Genomic DNA, 19625 nt, shown 5'->3' on the forward strand with positions numbered 1-19625 from the left:
TTCCCTCCCTCCCTCCCTCTCTCTCTCTCACTTCTGTTTCCCATGACATTTCCCATAAGCGAGGCCTAGAGTGTAGATTCTGGAGCCGGCCAGCTAGGTTTGGGTTTGGCTCTTTTCTGATATATCAGGCAAGTTACTTTTTGTTGAAACATCCAAGATGTAAAAAATGGGGATGGTAATCATCTCCATCCCATGTTTCAGCATTGCATGAGGATTAAATTAACAAAAGGTATTAGGATTTCACTCTTATCCTGGCTCAATAAATTTCACTCTTGTAGCGCTCAATAAAAATTGGGGAGTTTATTATTCCTTAGATATTCTAAACCTGCCTGATTATTTAGAACACTGAGATGCCATCAGAAATATTTGCTGATCGATTCAAGCAAAAATTACCTTAGATAATCTTCTACAATTGAGACTGATTATTTTCATATGGCTAACGAGTATAAAATATTCTCATGTGGATATTTTCCTAGCATGAGAGACATGAGGTTTCAAAAATGACCAATTCTCACCATCACTCAGGATGAATAGATCTTGATTCCTGGGAGAGGAGCCCATTTGTGGGGCAGATTAGGACTTCAGTTTTGAAGTGTGAGGGTTTGTTATAAATCCAAGGAAAAGTGTTGAGAAGGCAATTGGAGCTATACGTCTGGAGTTTAGGGTCATGGGCTTGGCCAAGGATGTGCATTTGAGAGTAGTTGGCAGATGGATACTATTTAAGGTCCTGAGATTGGAGCCAGCCATCAAGGGAGCCTGACAATTAGAGTCCAGGGAACCAGGAGGCATCAGCAAAGGGCATGGAGAAGCTTGTTTCCTTCAGCAGCAGTGTGGTGCTCAGAAAGCCAACTGTGTCCATAGTTTCTCGAGGAAGGGAAGCAACGAACCATATCCTTACCAACAGCGGTTCTCATGGGGTGGTAGGTTCAACACAAATGAGAGGCGAGGCATCAGGAAAGGGTGCAGAGTTACTCTTTGGGGGAGCTTTGCTGCATAGAGGGCCAAGGAGAAGAAATGGTGTCCAGGAGGGTTATTGTAAGCATGGAGAAAGAGCCGCACATGAGTAGTACCCTGTTGAATGATCCAGTAGAGAAGGGAGTATGGATGTTGTAAGAGAGACATGTGGATTGCTGGAGCCATATCTTTGCAGGAAGGAAGTCATGGCTTCTATTGTGCATGAGGGTGGAGCTTACACAGGACAGGACCATTCTGGACTTACAGGGGAGTAGGGGATGTCAAGTTCATGGGGATAGGTGCTGGCATGTGGTTATCCTTTCCACTTTTATTGCTTCCTTATGCTGTTTGATTTACCCATCTTTGTGCCTCTACACACCCCTGCCACTCACACAGGCTAGAGGGTGCAACATGTGGGCAATCAGTAAACACTCCTGGGACTGAAAATGTTAATGGTAAGAGAAATGCGATTGCCCAGATACTGACATCAATCGTATCATGAGTAACCTGTGAAGGTTTGAAATAGTGAAAAGTGGGGCCAAACCTAGACACATAGAAACGGTCATTTAGGAAAAAAATCCAAATAAGTGTTGCTTATTGACAGTTGTACTGGGAATATGTGTTGACGAGACATAAATGGCCAAAACATACATGTTTCCCTCAAGTTTTAAAGGTATTTCTAGATCCCTCTTAGGCTTTGAGACTAAGATATGTAGAGACACACCCCTGGGGATTGATACGCCCAGAGAACGCCCCTTGCTGCGTGTTGTAGGAGTCCCAGCCATGTCTCCTGTGTCTCAGGGTGGAACCCAGTGATCCAACAGTAACTGAAAACTGATTGTGTCTAGGGGAGATTCCCCTTTGATGGTGGCTTATTGGGTTGTGTTTCTTTGTTGCTTTTATTATTTTTCTGAGTATTTTAGGACCAATTAATATAACTCTAAGAAAGCTCAGGTCTTAGTTCCAAGAAGTAACTACTTATAAAGTAACTATTTATGCTATTTATAATGATGTTTATCAGGGGTTGGGAATTGTAGAAAAGCAGGGAGAAGCCCCACCCACCTGTATCTGAACCCCACTTGGGAGCTGGGCAGTCTGAGTCCAAGGCTCCCCTCATCCCCCATGAGCTGTGTCCTGTACACGAAGGATATCTGTGATGTTACTGTGGACAGCACGTAGAACAGCACCTGACCCAGAGAAAGCTCTCTGCAGATGTGAGTTGCTATCTTTTGAAAGGCTTTCTTAAATATTTTGCATTGATTAGGTACCAATTCTAAGCTCTTAAGACGTCCAGGCATGTTTAAAGCAAGAGTCATCAGTGGGCTCAGAGGAATAAGCACACTGAGAGAATTAGTTGGGGAATATAGATAGTTTTGCTCACTAAATAGTAAGACAGTTGAATGAAGGACTATAGGTGGTTGCCAACATTGTTCATCTGTCACATCAAAGTGAATCTGGGATCCACATCATCTAAATAGCCAGGCAGTCAAGCATCCTTTCCCACCCCACAGCGCCTGGAGGGCCGGCGTGCCCACTTTCAGATGGCAGCATTTCGTTACTTCATGACAAAAGCAGGATGGTGCTAGATCTGATGCAGTTCCTTGTGACTCAGCAAGGTGTGATAGGAATCCTTCAGGAGGAGGAATAACAGAGTTCATGGGCCGATGTATAGTGAGGAGGATGACAAGCACCCGGTTGTATGGTCTGCAGCCTTCTGTGATGGATCTGTCAAATCTGGGACATGTAATAATGACATACACCCAGGGAAGTTGCGGAGGGAGCGGGAGCCCACAGTAGGACTAGATGGGCAAGGCTAGTGGAGAATTAAAAATCAGTGAGGCTAATTGAGTTTCTGCCTCCTTTGTCGTGTGCCCTCACTACAGATACGTGGAGCAGGGTGAAGCCTTCAGGAAAAACAGGAGGAGCTGTGTGCTAGGAGACTCTGCTTTGAATACTCAGTAATGTGGAGGATTGGGCAGGGTTCAGTAAGTCACAGGATGGTGGGCAGTGGTTCCCCATGCCTCCTGTGCCTTCCACCTGTCCCTGTGTTCTGTCTTTACCCATCTCCCCCATGCACACACCTATACACACACAGCACTGTTTTTAAACCAATAAGCAAAGTGCTCAATAGAACTATGTTCTTTTTTTAATTTTTTATTGTTGAAAGTATTATATATGCTCTTTTATTCATTTTTTTTCCTAAGAAAGAGGATTAATGACCTAAGTGATTGACTCAAGGACCAAACAAAGGCCCACCCTGTGCCTCTGAAAAGACCCCTTGGTGTGAAGCATCCAGGCAGGGCTCAGAGCAAATGTCCAGATGTGCACAACCAGACCTTTGCTCCCTCAGCTAAAAATCAGATGCCAGAATTCCCAACAAATATATTTTCTGCAAAGTCATATGACCCTGCAAGGGGCAGCTGTGACTATGGTGTGATATAGCTGCCCACAGCCTGCAAGGCCAATAGGAAGAATTGCACATTGTGACACTCAGGGCCCCCAACTCCAGGTGCAGCGACCACCCTGCCTTTCTAGGGTTTCCAGTGGTGAATGTGGGGGTCTCTGACCTTAAACATGAGCCCTCCTCCAGGTTTAAAGAGGCAGACTTCAAAGCCTGTCCACCAAGACTTTTCTCAACATAGTGATTTTCAGTTGGACCAGCAAATGCACTGGCCCCACCCCTGGAGGCAAGGCAAAGAGTAGCAGCATTACTTTTTCTCAGGCCCTCTTTCTGTCTGTCCCCAGACTTTCCTCATGAGCAGGTTCCTGTGACCTCTCTTTATGAGGTTTCTCCACTCTTGGACTGTGCTGTTCTTCGCCATGTTTACATTGTTCTTTCTAGGACAAGTTTAATTTGCCTTTTTACCCGTGAAGAAAACTGTATTAACTGCAACACTTCTGCTGAGAATACAAAGCTAAGGAACAGAACCATTAGTTATTGTTAATCCTACGCATATGAGGCAGGGTTCTCCAGAGAAACAGAACCAATAGAATGTGTGTACATATAGAAAGGTTGTTTTGAAAGGAGTGGTACACATGATTATGGAGGCTGGTGAGTCCAAAATCTGCAGGGTGGGCCAGTGTTGTGGTTCAGGTCCAAAGGTTGCTGCTGCAGAATCCCTCCTGCTTGGGGAGATCGGTCTTTGTTCTATGTAGGCCATCAACTGATTGGATGAGGCCCACCCTCATTATGAAAGGTACTCCGCTTTACTCAAAGTCTACTGACTGCCATGTAAATCTCATCCATAAACACCCTCACAGAAGTTGACATATACAATGAACTATCACACTGAGTTTTCTTGGTGCTTCAGTTTAAACACTAAGATGCATTTTACACAAAGAATCTTTGGAAAATTAGATATTTCAACATGCTAATCACTCAGATTCTGAGATGAAAGAAAGAAGAAATGCCATTGGCATTAACTTTGCAAGGGTTTGCTTGTCAAAATAGGTACCGTTTTCTTCATTCTGCAGCTATTCACCCTGTTCCATTCAGCCAGTCCCAGTTAAATAATGTGTAATTATGTAGCTCTCTCCAATGCAGTGTAATTTAAGATGTGATTTGACATAAACAAAAGTGTCTTTTGTGTGTGTGTGTGTGTGTGTGTGTGTGTGTGTATGTGTGTGTTCTATTCAAGAACTTTATAATACCCAGATTACTATACTGTGTTGGGTATGTCATCATTTGCCGCTAGCTTGGGAATGGAAATGAAAGCAGTCTGGTAAAATTGATACCAAAATCATTGTCATTGCTTTGTAAACGTGCTGAAAACCTCTAGCCATTGGCCTTGAAACCCTCAGCTGTGTGAATTCCAAGAGTTAATCTTCAAGTGTCCATGGCTTGTAACAGGACCCTTGTGGGAGCAGGACACTGAGTTCTAAGGATAAATAAGGCCTCTGCTGTGAACCACCTCCACCAGAGTGACCCAACATGCAGGAAACAGTTTCGTTCATCTAATCGGCATGCACGAGAACAGGACTTTCTTCGAGTGCTTGGGAGAGTCCCCTTTATATTTAGAATGGTGGCCCCGCTGCTCACACTGCTCGGGTGCTCACAGAGAGCCTTCATCCACACCCCTCTGGCTTTCCATCTGAGGTGGGAAGTTAATTGGATCCAATAGACCTGCATAAGCACAGCCCTCAAATGCGGAGCTATTATATAAATGTGAACACTTAACTTCTGTGCCTCTTGTCCTCACTACCGTGTGCTTTTGTGCTCCCAAATCTAGGCTTTTCAACTTGGGCTATGGTAGCTATGGCAACGCAGGAGCAGGTTACAGGGAGAATGGGAGTAGGGTGAGACCCTCTTCAGTATGTGAGCCTCCATCATTAGCCACCACTGCTGCCCACAGAGCCCAAATACCTGCAGCTCCCAATGCCCAGATGTCTCCCTCATGCCTCTGTGCCTGTCATCTCTCCTTCTGCTTCCCTCTACCCATCCCCCACTTCCCATCAACCTGGCTGACACTGTTAGCCTCAACCGAGGTGGCACTGCCAGGGAAGCCACCCCAAGAACAACAGCAGTCCGTAGCCCTGCGGAAGGAGCGGCTTGTACTGTCTCTCACAGTATTGCCTATGAAACCCCACACTCGCATTTCACACTGATATCAACTTCCTGCATGTCGGCCATGCCCAGTGACCTGTGTACTCCATGTGACATGAGGGGCCCCAGACACAGCCCCTTCATTGCATTGCCTGTGATCAGAATGAACTGATATATAGACAGAGGTCAAACAGATGGAGATTCAGATTTCCACCTTTATTATTGATGATGCACTCTGGGAAAGCGTGGCTCAGATGTGACCCCTTATGTTGTAAGTCAGTTAGCTCCAGTCCCTTGTGGAGCTAAATAGTTGCAGGCACCCCTGCTGGAAAACGTTAGAAGACTGAGGAGCAGATCAAAAGAGATGTGTGGTACCTGAAAGGAAAAGGAGACCAGGGCCTGTACCGAGCATGCTCACATCCTTCCCCTCTAAAGAGTGAGAGACATGGCTGGGGAAAGGTTGTTAACCTCTACCTTTGGTCCCTCCTATGTGGGTTAGTCAGGGCTCTTCAGGAAAACACAATCAATAAGGTATGTGCCTACAGAGCTATGTGCATTATGGAGGTCAATCTGCTTTACTTAAAATAAACTAATTGTAAATGTTAATATTAATAACATCTTTAAAAATACCTTTATGGCAATAGCTAGATTGGTGTTTGGGCAAACAACTGGTCACCATATTCTTGCCAAGTTGACATATAAAATTAACTGTCACGGCATGGACAAAGGCGAGGGAAGTGGGAGCAAGGTGAGGAGGCACCCTTACACATGCTCTTACTGATAGAGGCAGAATTCAGCACCATAGGTCCTCATGAATATTCACTGCATGAACAACTTTCCCAGATCCCAAAGCAACATATTTTTTTAATTTTTTTCTGCTATTTGGGAGCCAGTGCAGGGTAATTTGGGTAGGGAGGTGTAGCTGTAAGCAGCAGGCATTCAAGTAGTTTTAATTATAAATGCTTAAGGGTAAAAGAATTTAACCATGTACCTTGATATATATATATTTATATTCTTAAAATATGTTTATTTATGTGTATAATAAAACACATGTTAGAATTAAAGGCCAACAACAATGAAAATAATCTTTTAAATTATTTACTTTTTATTAGTTCAAAAATACATTAGGCTTTTTTATTTAATTTTTTTGGTAAGAGCATTATGATGGAATATGCTTCATTGCTTAAGAACTTTTTGGTTAATACTTTGTATTCTAATGCTTTTAAGTTCTGTGCTTAAGCTCAGTTTATCCTGTCACTTGGTTTAATAGCCAAATTATTCCAATGAGAAAATGTTCCATGATTGGGTCTCTAAATCATGACACTCATTTTCAATCCTGTCTCTACTCATGCAGAGGTTTTTTATGAAATTCAGCTGTAAACTCTCCAACTTTTTCCTGATGTCAGTCAGTTCTTGCAAATCGACTGGAAGCTACTGCATTTTTATTTTTTAGCAGATGGATTCCATCTGTACTGAATCTTCATTTGGGAGGTTTTTCACTGGATTTTAAAATTCCATTTCTAAGAATTATAAGTACACATATATGAGAGTTTTTATATTGTTTTAGCAAGAAGATCACAAGGGAGATTTCTAAATACCTGCTTTTCAAGTGGTTTCTCTATAGCATGTCTTCTTATAAAAAAAAAATTATTTCTCTCCCATGGTGAAAACAACAATCTTACTTTGAAAAAGATTTGTGAGTGCGTGTGTATTCAAAAATATCTCTTAGCTAGTATGATATTAGAAGTGCTTTGTCATGTTAGGAAATACCAACAAATTTGGACTCCATTAATTTTGGACAAAATAGAGCAAAGAAACAACACCCCTCTTTAAGTTTAATGACGTTATTACTGTGCACAGGATAAGCAGAAACTACTGTGTGGTGTGGAAGCGCATCACATTCTGGAGTTTTGTACAGATTTACTCCCTATAGAATTACCCGTACAGAGAACATTCTGGAGCCTGTGCACACCACATGTTGCAATATGCTATGAGTGAACATTCCAGAGAGAGGGCCAGTGCTAGACCTCTGCTCAGGAAGTCTTCTCTTCCAGCCGGTGTGCCCTCCATTGTAGGTGATACAGTCGCCTAAAGAGGGTGCTGTTGCCAATCAAGGTATTAAAGAGCTGGATGTCTGTCTTACTTTTAATTTTAAAAGATAGGCATAAATAGAAGTTTTAATTTTTTCTTTACACACCCTGTTCTAGAGAAAGCCTTGTTTCCAACCCAACCCAGAAATTATCACAGTACCATCATTAGGAGTATAGTGTGTCCCCCTTTTATCTAGTTTGGTAAATTTTATTAAATTAATCACATTATAAGTAAGTGTTAGTAGAAGCAAAATGAGTAGATGTCAAGCTGATAATTTCCCCTGGAAACTTATCCTGGGTCTGAAGTTCATGCTCTGTAACTCAAGGCTGCATCTGATTTATGTAGCCAGGATGAGGGCTGAAGAGCAGCACTGTCAACTGAGAAAAACTGCTCACATGCCCACAGCCGCAACATAAGCTGCTTCCCACTTTTGCTCAATGACCCTTCCACAGCCCCAACCCTACCATTGGTGCAAAGTTCATGTCAACACCCATCAGTTTCCTTTCCAAGAAGTTCTAGTCCACTGGTTCCATATCCATGTCTTTATACATAGGTATTAGTTTCCTGTTGCTGCTATAACAAATCACTATAGACTTCATGGTTCAAAACAACCCAAATTTATCATCTTACAGTTTTGAAGACTAGATGTCTAAAATGGGTTGGCAGGTCTTATTCCTTCTGAAAGCTGTAGAGGAGGATCTGTTTCCTTACCCTTCCTAGTGTTACACACACACACACACACACACACACACAAGAAGATAACTTATGGCAGACAGTCTCCATCCAGAGAACTGCTAAATGGAGCAGAGACAGGAAGATATTATAGGATAGAAAACAAGGAAGAGAAATATAGAAAACATCTGATTGACAGGGGCAATATAGTCAACCTTGTTTGGGGTGAGAAGGAACAAGGAAGTAGGTATAGAGCCCAGAGTTGGCTTGGCGTTTGAGGAACAGCTGACTGGATAGACTATGTTTCTGGTCAAGTAGAGCATTTACAGGGACATGAAAGTTGTCTAAGTTTTGGTCTGCTGAGATGGCACCTCAGGCAGGAGTGGCTCCATTTTGGGCCAAGAAATTCATTTCAAAACTAACTTCTACAGGCTGCCCACAAACCTTGGCTCATGGCCCCTCCTCCTGCTTCAAAGCCAGCAGTGTGCCATCTTCCAGTCCCTCTCTCTCTCTCTGCTTCCATCGTCACCTCACCTTTTCTCTGTCTTTGCACTTGGCTCCCTCTTTTGAGTCATGTGATTATACTGGGCCCAACTGGATAATCAAAGATAATAACCTCATCCCAACACTCTTATCTTCATCATATCTACAAAGTTCCTTTCTCCAAGCAAGTTATTCTTTTCACATGTTCTGAGGATTAGGATGTGGATATCTTAGGGAGGCCATTATTAAGTCCACCACACGTGGCCTCATCACTTTTATGAATAACCATCAATCAAGTAGTAATATAAAAGTTTCTGGTCCAGCACACACATACACCAAAAGCAAAAAGTGATTGCAGATTTTAGGGATACAGAGATGAGGTCAGAAAGATAATAGAACTCCGTAGGCTAGGATATAATTATTTCCCAATCAAGCAAATGTTCAAATTAAATAACCATAAGTCTTCTGGAAGCAAGGGGCCATTGGCAAAGATGACTCTCCCATTCCAAGGCAGAATCACAGCTGAGACTCCTTCCTCCAGCTGTTGCAAGTGCAGAGAACAGCTGCTGCCACCCTCCCCCTACCCCGGCCTCCAAGAAGCCTGGTCCCTCCCAGCAGACAGATGCCTTATTGCCTCCTGGTGCCCAGCCATCTAGCTGGCAGCCCTGGACCACAGCTGTAGGGCTTTCTGTTCTTTTTTTAATTTGTTGTTCTGAGGCCATAGTTGTTTTAATAGCATTTCACATGATTTGGAACACACTTTGCATTAGGTCCAGAAGAGCTTTGCCAGGAATGCTATTCCCTTACCCCCAAAAGCCACTCTGATTGGACTTGTCTTCCCCAAGGCCCACTTACCCGGATGACCTTGCTCACTGATCACCTAATAGACAGTGCTTCCTGGTTGTCAGGTCTGAGTACAGAATCTCCTAGGAATGAAGATTTGGGGTTAAGGGCTTCTTAACAACAAAGAGGACAGAAAAGTTCTGCGTACTCTGCCATCCTCAGAAACATGGTCATAAATTTAGCAAGAGAAGGAACATCATGAATCAGGTGGGTGATCACAGATTGTTCATACCTTCTTCTATTTGATGAGTGGTCTCTACATGGACCTTGCTTCTTAGGTCTGCAGTGAAATTTAAGGGCAACAGTTCAACACATTCATATATTTAGTCTGAATTAGCAAAATATAACCAAACAGTCTTTAGTATATTAACATATCACACTGGATTAAGTAGATGTTAGAGGCCTAATCGAGTAATCCAAGAGTTAAAGTCTATAAATATGTCAGTCTGTTCATCTCTTGATTTTTAGAATCACTAGCAGAATTACTAATGCTCCTACTGATAGACATCTATTAAATGGCTATAAAAGACAGAGTTATATACATAACTTTTAGATTGATACAAATTGAGCCATGACAAATAAAGATATGCTATATACCAGCACCAACCCATTGCCCAGGTTTTTCATGTGGCAGGAAACATTGTGGGCCTATGAAAGCACTTTCTGCAAAAGACCCCAGTGCTATCACCATTCACTCTGATGTCAGAGTTGGCTCATGTCCTTGGGTGCACTCCCTGTGTTTGGCATTCTGCCATTGCAGTGCCTCATTCTGGAGCTTCTAGACTAGTGCCTGAGGTCCTGGTACCCACCAGGAGACCTCAGGACTGTGCCTTTTAACTGAGAACCTTTGAAAACATCCATGGTTTCGGTGTTGGGGGGCCAATGAAATCCCATGTTGGGGAAGCAAATTAAGGGTCCTTATGAAGTGCCTGGAGTGGTGCTCATTTAGGAGCCACTTTAATATTCTTGATGCTTACACATTGGTTCTTCTGGAAGACCAGTAGGAACCGCCCATGGGACAGGGCCTGATCCAAGGTTGGTGGAAGGAAGACAGTCAGAGCAGGCCCAAATACCTTGGGTCAGGATTCTGGCAACAGGGAGCTTGACACACCCTAAATGTGGTTTTGCACATCCCAGATCTCTTAGAAAGAGATTTGTGTTCCATGTGATCTTGGAACTCTTTAGTCTAAACTGAGAATTGCAGGGGTCAGGGAGGCATCTGAAGGAACTCAGCAAGTTGGGCTAGAGCAGCAGTTCTCAACCTGTGGGTCGCGACCCCTTTGGCAGTTGAACGACCCTTTCATAGGGGTCGCCTAAGACGATCTCCTGCATATCAAATATTTACATTACAATTCATAACAGTAGCAACATTACAGTTATGAAGTAGCAACGAAAATAATTATATGGTTGGGTCACAACATGAGGAACTGTATTTAAAGGGCCAGAAGGTTGAGAACCACTGGGCTAGAGGGTGGTTTCCAACAAGTGACTCTTTGGAGAGGCCTTTGTCTGGATCTCAGGTTTGAAGTAGCCAGTCCATTCCGGTGAGCTCCAGCTGCAAGCTTCCAGGTTTAATGTGCCAAAGCTCTATAAAGTAGAAATGGTTTTCAAGGTAACACTAGCAGTTTCTGTTTATGGAAACCATCAAAATTGAAGTTATATGACCATTTGAAAAGAATCTTTTCATAAAGCTTCTAATAAAAACATTTAATACCAACAGAATGGGGCAAAAGAGACATAGCCACAAATTGTTCAATCTGAAAAACAGATGAGTTTTATTTTTCCCTCACTGCTGAATTGAAAAGTCATTTTTAAAATTCCACTTCTATTGTAAAGAACAATTTCTGCTCTCCAGTAAGATTTTTACTTTCAGAGGGGGGATAGCAAAGGCTCTCTTTTTAAGCCATTGAGAGGAGACACTCTGAGCCCAGGAGTATTGCCCTACCATCTGTTCTTCTCTTCCTTTTGCTGCATTTAAATGTACCATGTGACCGCAGCTGTCCCCTGGATGTCCCAGTATCTATCTGAATGTCCGCCAAACTAGGTTCCCACATGGTGGCCGACACTTTCTCTCCCACCAGGGTTGGCCTGTCACTTGGAGGCTCAGGGACCTGACTTGTCAGCACCTCAAGCATGTGCTCCACTCCTGTGAGGCATTTCATATGCACTGGGCATCAAAAGCAGAGAACAGATGAATATACCACTATGCCAAGAAATCCCACTGTCACTAAATAAGATACTCATAATCTGCAGATCAACTCATGCTCCATGTGGTGGAGGTCCAGTTATAGTTGTTTATTGTGCCTCCGGAGATAATAGTGCATCAGAATGAGCAGATGAGACGGGTGGCGGTAGTGGCTGGTCACAATGCTCCCTTGCTGCCTCCATCTCTTCTGTAGAAGCCAAGCAGTCTAGACACTGTGGTCCGGAGCCTGCCTGGCCTCTCCCTGGACGGAGACCATCCCCACTTGCCTCTCTTAATGCCCTCTTCCTTCTGCATCCGGGTTGGTTCTAACATTCTGCAGTGTATTATTCTTTAAGATGTCTGTTTGGGTTTATTTATGTTTGATTTGTGGTATTTTTTAGAGAAAAATATTGTATCACTTTTTCTGAGCTCCAGGAGAGAAAGGAACCACCTCTCCATGTGTTCATGTGCTGCCTACACATTAAAGGATGCCTGAGAGGATGGCAACTGTGTTTATTTAGTGCCCACATCATGCCAGAAACATTTCATGCTTTTATCAGTAACTTCAATGAAACCATGCAGGGTGGGTGGAAATTTTTTATATTGTTGATGATGAAACTAAAATTCCGAATGCGAAGTCCAGGTTACACAGCAGTGTATAGGGATGGGGATTTTAGCCTGGTTGTCTGGATCTACTTGCCTGGCCATCTCCCTCATATCACAGATCTCAGTGCTGGGGCTCACCCTGCCCCTCTTGGCTTCTGCCCCATCCTCTCCCACTGTGCATCATGTTCCCTGATTCCATTTCCTGGACTTGTCTTCCCTCCAGTATCTCACATGTACTTTGGAACAGAACCCTAGTAAAACAGCCAGCAGAGTCCATTACTGGGATCTGTTTCATGCCCAAGGTCCTCTACCCGGACCTAGAATTCCTGCAGCAGGGTCTGTGTTGTAGGCACCTTTCCATCCGCAGTAGCTATGGTGTTTGATGAGATAATCAAGTGTATATCATGAGATGTATTAGATCAACCAAAGGACTTGTATGCATGCATATAAGCCTAGCCAATGGACACAGACACCAGGGGGGTGAGGGCATGAGTTGGGGGGGTGGGGATTGATGGGGGGATAAGGACACATATGTAATACCTTAATCAATAAAGAAAAAAATTTTAAAAAAGAGATGTGTGGAAGGAGTAAAATACTTATGCCAGGATAAATAAAAGAACTGTTCAAATAAACTGTCTCCCAAGTTGTCCGAGGGGAAGAAGTTTAATTCTCAGATTCCTAGGCTTTTGCATTTCCCTAATGAGCAAAAGAGTAAACCCAAATGAAAGATGGTGTAATGGCAGGGATGCACATGGCTAAGAAAGAAAGGCTTAAGCCCTCTCCATAATAGTCCCACCTTCCAGTTCTAATGTGTACAAGATGTTTTGGCAAGAACCACATGATCCACTGTCAAACCACCCAGGAATACAAGTCCTAATGAGATCGCAAAGGAGAACCAGTGTTCTTGGTAACTGTTCATCTGCTTCCAAATCTAAAACATACTACTTTTTTCACTACTTCTCACTATTTACTGATTCATTAACTTTTCTTAATACTTTTAACAAAATAATATCCTCTTCTAAAATAATAAAATAACTTGCTAAAGTCTTGTTCTGAAGGAGAGAAACCATTCTCTTGATTTAAATGAATACATTCTATACTGATGTGGATAGAGCAATAAAATGATGTCTTTGGTGTGGAATAATTTTGTGTTTTACTTTTCACTAACTAAAATTAACTAAATTTTTATTACCTTAAAAAAACTAAAGTATTCAATTGGTGTAAAGGATATAAAAAGTGAAATCACTGCTTGCTTAACTTCCCTCCCTTCATTGTAAATGAAATGTTCTAAGAGTTGACCAGGTAGATATGGGGCAGGTCAGTTACAGATGACATCGGGGATGCAGGATGATATGTTGGTGATTAGTTTGAATTCTCCAGATTGAGAACTCCCTCTTTGCTTGTGCTACTTTTCAATGATTGTGCAACTTCTCTGGAGAAAACGAGAGGAAAAATCAAATGTATAATATCTCCCTAGTTTCCACAGAAATAGTTCTAATGAAAAGTTGATACAAAGAAAATTAAATACTTTTAATAGCATATTGTGTTTTATATTTAAGTTGTCTAAAACCATGGTGCAATAGTTAATTTTGTGTTAGCTTGACAATAACATGGTACCCAGATGTGTGGTCAAACACTGGTGTAGATTTTGTTGTGAAGATATTTTTAAGAGATTAGCATTTTAATGAGTAGCCTTTCAGTAAAGCAGATAACCCTCCATAATGTGAGTGAGCTTCATGCAATCAGTTGAAGACCTTACGAGAAAAGACAGATATCCCCCAAGGAAGAGATTGCCTTCAAACTGCAGTTGCAACATAATTTCTTCCCTGGGCCTTCAGTCTCCTGGCCTTGCCTTCAGAATTAGGACTTGACAGCCCCCACATTCATGTGATCCAATTTCTTAAAATAAAGATGATAGATGATGATAGATAGATAGATAGATAGTAGATAGATATAAATGTAAATATAGAGATCTATAAAACATATAGATCTAGATACACATATCTATTGGTTCTGTTTTCTCTGGAAAAACTTGATTAATGCACACATTTGAAAGTAAACAAAGGTATTTTCTAATTGTAGAAAGAAACGATATATGACATTGTGTTACAACTGAGAATTTCAGCAGCCAGAGCCCTTCTTGTGATTCCCCTGGAAGAAGCCAAGTGGTCTGAAATTCTGACCCAAGATGTGAACTGTGATGAGAGAGATGATATTTATCAATGATCTGTCCAGTCTTTACTAATTCTGGAGAAGCCCAGAATCCATCACATCTCTACTAGTTTTCTAAAACATACTGAAATATACCTGACTCTAACTGCAACCCAGAATTTGGAGGCAGAGTAAAGAGACATCCTGGGTCTCTATTTGCTTGTGCCCTTTTTCAATGATTGTGCACATAGTGTGTCATGATTTTTGTGGAATCACCTGAACTACTGGTACTTCCTAAAGGGGAAATGACAGAGAATTGGACGGAATAAACACAGGAAGAGCCAAAGGAATAAAACATAGCTGAGTCAAACCTAAGTTGTACAAAAGCATTGCCACCTCCAGGTGATGTGAGCTTGGGTCATTTTCGATAATAACATCCCTAATGCACAGGCTTCCTGTGGGAGGAGACAGTTAACGCACAGTAAATGCACAGTGCCTGGCACATAGTACCCATCCAGACAGGTGAAGTTGTTAGTATTGTTTTGTCATATACTGAATGTCCTGGTTTTAAATGCATTTAATTCAGAGCCTAGTACATGAAAAACTGCATAGTTAACCTAGAAGCAGGCCTTGTACCCTATGAGATGTGTAGGGGAGGGGGAAGAAAGGTCACATGGCACTTGGGAAGTTGTGGGCTTCCATCCCAGAGTAGCAGCTATCTGAATAACAGAGAGCCTCAGTTTCCCTTGATTCGCATGAAAGATGAAGATGGTCCCCCATTCCACCTTTCTTGAGCACTCCTCTTCTTTCTAATCTATGTGTACCCTATGTAAGAGGGTGCTATAAACACAAGTAGATGGGACTAAACTGATGTCTCAAAATAACATTTATTCTTTCAAAATTTATTGAGTGTGTATTATTGCCAAGACATTTGATAATATTTTTAAAAGAAGTTATATAAAATAATTGTATGACAAAATACGCATGTACTGAATGGATTTACTGAAGGCCTTTACTATTATAATGTCATTTAACATTATTAGAAAACAAAAGCATGCTTTATATACCAAGAGTATATGTCTCAATGGTATATGAAATGTGTGCACACGCCTTCACATTTTCTAAAATGTGCTCCCTCTATCCCATAGAATAACTTCTCTAAGATTGGACCTAGTTCTTTTTGCTTGCTGATGAAATCAGCCCTCATATGATTTTAATTATTAACTATCAAATAAGACAGAGAGATGATCAGCAAAGAAGGAACTTTGCTACCAGAAATGAAGTCATAATTAACACTAATTTTTCAACTATTAACAGCATATCCATTCTTATTTTAAACCTAGTATTGCAGCACCTCGATTTCTAAGACAAACATTGGAAAACACTTTGATTCACCTGGTTTTTGATAGAATGACATTATTTTAAAATTTTCCATGTGTTAAGAAGTATTGGGGAAAATGGAAGAAAAAGCTAAGGCATTTTATATTTTGTTCTTTATTTTGCATATTTTACTGCTACTTACTGAGGCAATTTCCCAAGCATAGAATGTTACAGAGCAAAGCACAGTAAAAATGCATGTATTCAGTGGTTTTCCCCCCTTAATGATCCACTCTCGGAAGTTGCTGCTCGAGTGGGCATGGGGTATTCAAGAAGAAAATGGAGGAGGATTTATGTTTAGTATGAATTACACAACTGAGGACTAGTTCTCTCCATCAAAGAGCTGCCTTGAAAACGTCGTATTGTTCACTGTGTGTGCAGTGGAGACATCCGTGACAGCGTGTGAATCAAGCTAATTGTAAGTCTTACTTGGTTATGAAAAAAAGATGACATGTGCGTTCTTCTAAATTAAGTCTTTCTCACACAAATTACTGGTTGCCACTGAAAATCAAGCAACATGCATTATGAATTCTGACTGCTGGAGTATTAGCTATTGAGTGAGGAAATGAGATACTTTGTTTGCAGCTAAACGCAAGTTGACTTTTACTTCATCTAAAAGTAAGTGTTATAGAACGATTGCTTCACCACCTTCTAGAGCAAGCAGACTGGGATGGTTAGTTCAGGCCCTTCATTCGAGGGTGAGGAAAATGAGGCCCAGAGAGGTCAGAGGTGGCCCGAGGTCTCACTCCAAGTAATGACCAGCTCAGGCTTGAATTTCAACCTTCTGGTTTGTGTGCTGTGGTCTTGCTGGCACACCATCATTCTGAATCATGATGCCAAACAGCCACCTCCAAGCCACCAGCCACGGAAACCCAGGATGTGGCCAGACCCTTGCACAAGTCAGTACCATCAAGACATGAGGGGGTGGAGGAGCTGGGATTTGCTCCCAGGCTTGTGATAATCCAAGCCCATGCTCTGAGCCGCTGCACCCTTCTCCTCAGCTGACAACTCAGTAATAACTTGGAAATTATTATTTTCCAAGAAGATCCATTTGATGGCTTTTATTGTAAAGCCCAGCATGTTAAATAACAGATGAGAGACAGATTCTGGAAGTCATAATAACAGTGCCCTTTGGAGGAAGGATATTGCCCTCTATTGTTCTTACTTCTGTTGTCAGTGACAGTTGCAATGTGTCTGTAGGACCCTTAAGTGTGGTTTTCCATTGAACTTTCTCTACACCAGGAGTCACCCAACTACAGCCCAAGGGCCAAGTCTGGCCCACCATCTGTTTCTGTACAGCCTCCTGAGCTAAGAATGTTGGTTTCTTTTCCCATTGTTAAGTTTAAAAATCAAAAGAGAAATAATATTTCATGAAAATTATATAAAATTAAAATTTCAGTTGTCACAAATAAAATATTGGCACACAGCCATGCCCATTCCTTTGCTCCTCGCCTAAGGCCGTTTCCCTAGTAGGATGGCAGAAGCGAGTAGCTGTGACAGAGGTGGTATAGTGCACAAAGCCTGGGCTATTCATTTCCTGGCCCTTTGCAGAAAGAGTTTGCCCAGCCCACCCAGAGGCTCTGTGTCATGTGCTGGTCCCTCCCAAAGGTATAACTCCACATATTGACTGTGAGGCTACATGACCCTAGAATCCTGCAACTCCCCAGAGGAAATGGCTCCTTGAAACGGTGAGCCTCAGAGCTGTCCAGCAGCCTCTCCTGGTGCATAGGGACCCGAGAAGGCAACAAAGCAGGGGCAGGACAGCTAGAGGAGAGATAGGAGAACATTTAAGGATCTTGAGGGTATTTGAATAAGTGAGGCACTGGCGATGAAGAAGCGGAGGGGAGAAGTCTGCACAAGGCAGGGCAGGAGAAAGTCAGCTCATGAGTCTGCAGCAGCCTGTGGATTGCCTGCCTCCTTCTCTGCCCTACAGACGCAGATTCTGTTTGGGGTGAACTGTATCCCCACAAATGCATATGTGGAGGCTCTGACCCACAGTAGCTCAGAGTGTGACAATATTAGAGATGCAGCATTTAAGAGGGATTTAAGTTAGAAGAGATCAGTAAGCTGGGTGCTAATACAATCTGACTGGTGTGAATATAAAAGGAGACTAGGACACAGAGGAAAGGCCATGTGAAGAAGACACAGGGGAAAGAAGCCATCTACAAGCCAAGGAGAGAGGGCCTGTAGACATTATTTAACCCTTGGCTCCTCCACGCCTATGAACCCACGAATGCTGGAAGCAGCTCTTGCTTAGTTTGCATCCGATGGAGACAGTCATTTTTGAATCAGAGGCAGGCTTGTTTCTCACTGTGACTAATGGAAGTTGGGAAGTGGGGCTGTGTGAATTCCAGAGCCCATGCTTTATGCAGCCCTGAAGATCCCCTCTCAACTTTTGGGGACTGCTGCCTTGAGATTGCCATTAGAAAGCCAGTCCTGCCTGAAGGAGGATGAATGGCCATGTGGAGGAGACCAGGGTTCAGCCGCCTGACAGCAGCTACTGCCAAACGGATATGTAACTGGGGCCACATTGGGCCTTCCAGCCAGGCCACCCCGCTCCAGGTGAATGCATTCAGGTGACTGACCCACAGCAAAACCAGCGAAGGAACCACCCAGCCGATCCACAGAATCATGAGTGTTCTGAACCACTGGGGATGTTTTTTGCAGCAATAAAGTTTTGAAACATTCCTACTCCAAACCAGGCCTGAGCTCAAGTCAGCATGAGCCCAGGAGCTGGTGAGAATAATGTGCTATTTTCCTTAGAAATCATTGCGTCGGATTCAGAGACCAGGCTTTCATGTGTCAGTTTAGAACTCTTAAAAATATGCTTACTGCCCTAACCGGTTTGGCTCAGTGGATAGAGCGTCGGCCTGCAGACTCAAGAGTCCCAGGTTCGACTCCGGTCAAGAGCATATACCTTGGTTGTGGACACATCCCCAGTGGGGAGTGTGCAGGAGGCAGCTGATCAATGTTTCTCTCTCGTCGATGTTTCTAACTTTCTATCCCTCTCCCTTCCTCTCTGTAAAAAAAAATCAATTAAAATATTTTTTTTTAAAATCTGCTTACTATTTGATAAATATTTTTATTGGTATGACAAAGTTGAGAATTCCCAAGCTTATATATGCTGATGTAGTTATTTCAATGAATAAGTATTTTTAATGCAGTGTGGCCATGGTGTTCACTCCCATACTGATCCCAGTTTCTGATTCTTGGCAGAAACCGTGCCCTCTTTTCACTTTGGCAGAGCTGCAGCTCATAACTTATTCATTCATTCCCTCTTCACTCCTCCACACCACATCCTGGGCTGTGCGCCTTCCATCAGGCCCAGAGCTCCAGTGGGTGACAGGAGGAGCCTGCACCAACGTGCTTTACATGAACACTTGGATTTGTACCTGCAGAATAATGAAGAGGAGTGACAGTTCTTCAGCTATAGAACGATCAGATATCAGAAAACCTTTAAGAAAAAATATATAAAAGAATGTAAAGGCCATTTATTCTCTACAGTTGCCCTAGAAATCCATGCATGCATGCCTACTTAATGCATATGGTGACAAGATTCAAAGATAACTATTTATATATCTACTAGAGGCCCGGTGCACAAAAATTTGTGCACTCGGGGGGGTGGGGAGTCCCTCAGCCTGGCCTGTGCTCTCTCGCAGTCTGGGACCCCTCGGGAGATAACGACCTGCTGGCTTAGGCCTTCTCCTGGGTGGCAGAGGG

The 19625-nt window shown here is 42.6% G+C and overlaps 1 protein-coding gene across 10 annotated transcripts in view; it reads left to right on the forward strand.

Moving 5' to 3' along the window:
* Positions 1-19625, forward strand: part of ADCY2 (adenylate cyclase 2 (brain)) — a 282664-nt gene that overhangs the window by 157146 nt on the left and 105893 nt on the right. The gene's annotated exons all lie outside the window — the stretch shown is intronic.

Source organism: Myotis davidii, unplaced genomic scaffold (assembly GCF_000327345.1).
Source record: "Myotis davidii unplaced genomic scaffold, ASM32734v1 scaffold135, whole genome shotgun sequence".
Taxonomy (NCBI): Eukaryota; Metazoa; Chordata; class Mammalia; order Chiroptera; family Vespertilionidae; genus Myotis; species Myotis davidii.